This window comes from Lampetra fluviatilis, chromosome 5 (genome assembly GCF_964198595.1).
Source record: "Lampetra fluviatilis chromosome 5, kcLamFluv1.1, whole genome shotgun sequence".
NCBI lineage: Eukaryota > Metazoa > Chordata > Hyperoartia > Petromyzontiformes > Petromyzontidae > Lampetra > Lampetra fluviatilis.
The window spans coordinates 959,139-963,235 of record NC_136279.1 but is presented as its reverse complement, the minus strand read 5'-3'; the positions used below and the strand labels follow the sequence as shown (position 1 = coordinate 963,235).

The following is a 4,097-nucleotide window of genomic DNA, read 5'->3' as shown; positions in this document are numbered from 1 at the left end:
CCATTTCTCTATCAAGGTCTCTAATGTAATCCCCTCATGTTCCAATGCCCCCTCATGTAATCCCCTCATGTTCCAATGCCCCCTCATGTAATTCACTCATGTTCCAATGCCCCTCATGTAATTCCCTCATGTTCCAATGCCCCCATCATGTAGTCCCCTCATGTTCCAATGCCCCCTCATGTAATCCATTCATGTTCCAATGCCCCTCAATGTTCCAATGCCCCCTCATGTAATCCCCTCATGTCCCAATGCCCCCTCGAGCCCCCGTCACCGAGCCCCCTCACGCGCCGTGTTTTTTTATTTCCCGCGCTTTTCGGGTGTCGCGCGGTCTCGTACGAGCGGGGGGGGGGGCTCGCGATCGAAACGACCACGTGATCGGCCTTCCAGCAAATGAGCGCGCGGTATTGTCCCCCACACCCCTCCCCCCACCGCCTCTCGCCCCCCCCCGCCTGCCCCCCTCCCCCCGGGGTGGCGGGCGCCGATGGCCGTGCCTGGCGGGGAGGCCGCGCCGTTACTCCGCGACTCGCGCGCGTCGCACGGCGGTGCTGGGTTGAGGGGGCCCCCGCATTTGCAAGCGCTGCCCTCGCCGTGACGCCGATTAACATCCCCGCCCGCCCGCGCGTGCGATGACGAAGACGGCAACGACGGTGGGAGGTGGACACGAAGCGGCGCCGTGAAAGCCGTGACAAAACGACGACGGAGGAGGAGGCGGCGGCCCCCGGTGAGTGAGTGCGAGGGCGGCGCTGTCGAGGCGGCAGGCCTCCGGGGCCGCTCGAGAATGCGCGCGCCCAGGAGAGAGCCGAGCGAATGAGCTGGGGTCCATTGCCCGAAACGTCTCCAATTATATTTGTGTGTTTTGTTAAATAAACTTATTGAATGCATCGCGTCGTTATGTTTCGCGCCCGTCTATCGCTAAGGCGCACCGAATCGATGCTTTGTATTTAGCAGTGCGGATGCGCGGCCACTGCGGCACCGCGCCCTCTCAGTGGTCCGTGGCGCGGCCCGCGGCCAATGGGAGCGCAGCGTGCGCGTCACGTGCGCACGCGCTCCCCCGTGCGCGCTGGGGAATGTAAAAGCGCGGTGTTGTGGCCCCCCCCCTTCCTCGTCCGCCTTTGTTTCCCCACTCCCCCCTCCGTTCTCTCGCGCTGGGGAAACGGGCTGTCGCGTCGGCCTCGTTTCCCTCTCGCACCGCCGAGCGGAGGAGGGAGACCGAGACCGGCTTGCGAGGGGAAACGGTCCAATAGGCGCGATCCCGCGTGGCACGTGACGCGTTGCGGGGGACGCGAGACACGTGGAGAGGGAGGAGGCGCAGGGTGCCGTGGAGCGGAGAGTGGGAGATGAGGTTAGGTAGGAGATGAGAGGGTGAAGGGGTGGGAGATGAGAGGGAGCAGCAGGGAGGTTAGGTAGGAGATGAGAGGGTGGGAGATGAGAGGGTGAGGAGGGGGGATAGGAAGACCATGGAACTGGGACACGTGGTACAGCAGCAAGGGCCAGGATGGAAGCAGGAGGCTGATATCTTCCAAAGGATGTCACAAAATTTCATGGTTTTAAATATGACCAGAGGTGTGGACTCGAGTCATGTGACTTGGACTCGAGTCAGACTCGAGTCATGAATTTGATGACTTGCGACTCGACTTGGACTTGCATAACAATGACTTTGTACCACCTCTGAGATGTGGACTCGAGTCATGTGACTTGGACTCGAGTCAGACTCGAGTCATGAATTTGATGACTTGCGACTCGACTTGGACTTGCATAACAATGACTTTGTCCCACCTATGAGATGTGGACTCGAGTCATGTGACTTGGACTCGAGTCAGACTCGAGTCATGAATTTGATGACTTGCGACTCGACTTGGACTTGCATAACAATGACTTTGTCCCACCTCTGAGATGTGGACTCGAGTCATGTGACTTGGACTCGAGTCAGACTCGAGTCATGAATTTGATGACTTGCGACTCGACTTGGACTTGCATAACAATGACTTTGTCCCACCTCTGAATATGACCCCACATAAATAAAAGTAACATAAAATTTGCTTATTTCGTAATTTACAATAAAATACCAAACGTCGTAGGGGTTGCGCCCTTGATGAACGAGAATGCAGATCAAAGCGCGTGGAACGAGCTCGAATGAGAAATGTAAGCAGTCTCTGATAGCTACCGTCGGTTTCATAAATATTCGACTTATCGGATACCACTAAAACACGTTCCTTCGGAGTGGGCAGGTCGGAACTTGGTTGGACAGCGCATTCGTGCACGACATAAAGCTCGCGGTCACGTGACGCACTTCAACCAATCCGGGAGCGTACATGTTTGGGAGGGGCTATATACGACAGACAAATAATCCCTGGTGGGCAGTGTGTAACTGTTGTTCCTCCCTGTATTATTCAACTCTTCTCCCAGGTTGAGCCACTACTTGGTGACTTCATCAGCACCATCTGCGTCACGATCGGCGTGCCCCCCCTACCTTTCGGAGGCAGGAAATTGGAGTGCGTTTTGACATAAAACGGGTATCATCAAGAATCGTTGCAGCCCTACATGGAAACTGAGCCCAGAACGGAAGGTACCAGACACCACAATGTGGGATCAGTGGCCAGGATACGTGGGGCCAGGAATTAGGCCAAAGTGGGACTGAGCAACGGGATGGATGGGACAGAGGCAAGCACACAGGAGATCCATCCCATATTTTTTTTGTTTTACGGAACAAATGCACGCGTTGGCTGGGTAAGATTTTGGATCAGTTATTTTAAAAGGGTTGCTTAGTACCAAGTTGTAAGCAAATCAGTATGTTAAAAACTATACTGTACTAATGATGGGCTGATCATAGTGACACTGGTATATATTTACGTCATTCTATTCCTGAAAAGTAGAATATTTTAAGGGTGTAATTTTTTTCCGGTAGTTCACGGTAGCAATAAGGTTTATGTGGGTTTATTACATCAGTGGCAATCACCTCACCCTAACTACACTTAAGCTCATATTCATACAGAGCATGCGTTGTTTTCGACACCCAAACCGCATTGGTCACGAGCATTTGAGTTGTGCTCCCGGCGAGGAGGTGCGGGATGTAAGATGCAGCGCGTGACCTGCCCCCCCCACGTGCTTCAGACTTCGAGTCACGCGACAGTCTTTTGCACTCTAAAACCATTATAAGTGGCTAAAAACATTCCCCGATTGTCAAACAGACGATGCTTGTTTTGTAATTTTTTACTCTTTTGTAATTGTAATGCCATACTTTGGGTCCATTTGTTCAGTCGAGCAAGATGTGTATGTTCCAGCCAAATCAAATGTTCGCCAAACTCATGACCAGAGTGAACGGAAACTGAATAATGACCATGAGCGTCGTTGTGGAGATTATAAGTAAAATATCTGCCTCACCGTTTAAACAAATTGAAGTAAACGAGCAACCCCCACGTCCTTTGGGCGGACGTCACTATAAATGAACCGGTCTCAACGCTATGCGCTGTGGGTGACGTCATCAGGCAGCTATGTACTGTGACGTCACCACAGGCAGGCAGTGAAACTTTTTTGTGTGTAGTATAACGAGTGTGAAAACATCCACTTGCCCACAGGTACAAATGTACACAGATATGCATCAGCACATACGAATTTCCCTCGCGTTATGCTATAGATAGATGCCTTCCAAAAAAGGGTTCACAAAGTGAAATCTTGTAGCATAGGCCGCACAAGTCACCCAATCCACAATTTTGGTAGAAATAGGTCAGCCGCATAGACGTGGAATCGCGCACACCGAACCCGCATGAAGCGAGGGAAACCTGTAGAGCATTTCCCTCCTGACCCACCACATCCCAGTGGTCCCTATGGCACCACTGCCTGTCTGGCCTACGCCTGCCTTCATCCAGCAGTGGAATAATTATCACTGATGATAAACTGCCTAAAAAAATATTTAAGTCGTGCAGGAGAATATGGTTTAGCTTGACATGCCTATGACATTAATTATAGATGCAGTACACTAATTTGTATTCCGGCTGTAAAATGTATTTGAAAGAAAATGTTATGGTTATGGCAGTTTTAGTGGCAAAATATTGCAATAATATTAATGTCTATATATTTAGGGCCTTTCCATAACATTT

The 4,097-nt window shown here is 51.6% G+C and overlaps 1 protein-coding gene across 6 annotated transcripts in view; it reads left to right on the top strand.

Annotated features, from left to right (window-relative positions):
- The first annotated feature begins 442 nt into the window (after positions 1–442).
- CGGBP1 (CGG triplet repeat binding protein 1) overlaps positions 443–4,097 on the top strand; it is a 19,103-nt gene continuing 15,448 nt past the window's right edge. For 2 of the 6 annotated variants that reach the window (XM_078856335.1, XM_078856333.1), the window contains exons 1-2: positions 444–721; positions 2,407–2,566. The gene's annotated coding sequence lies outside the window, so the exon portion shown is untranslated. The other 4 variants (XM_078856338.1, XM_078856336.1, XM_078856337.1 and 1 more) reach the window with 3 other exon arrangements.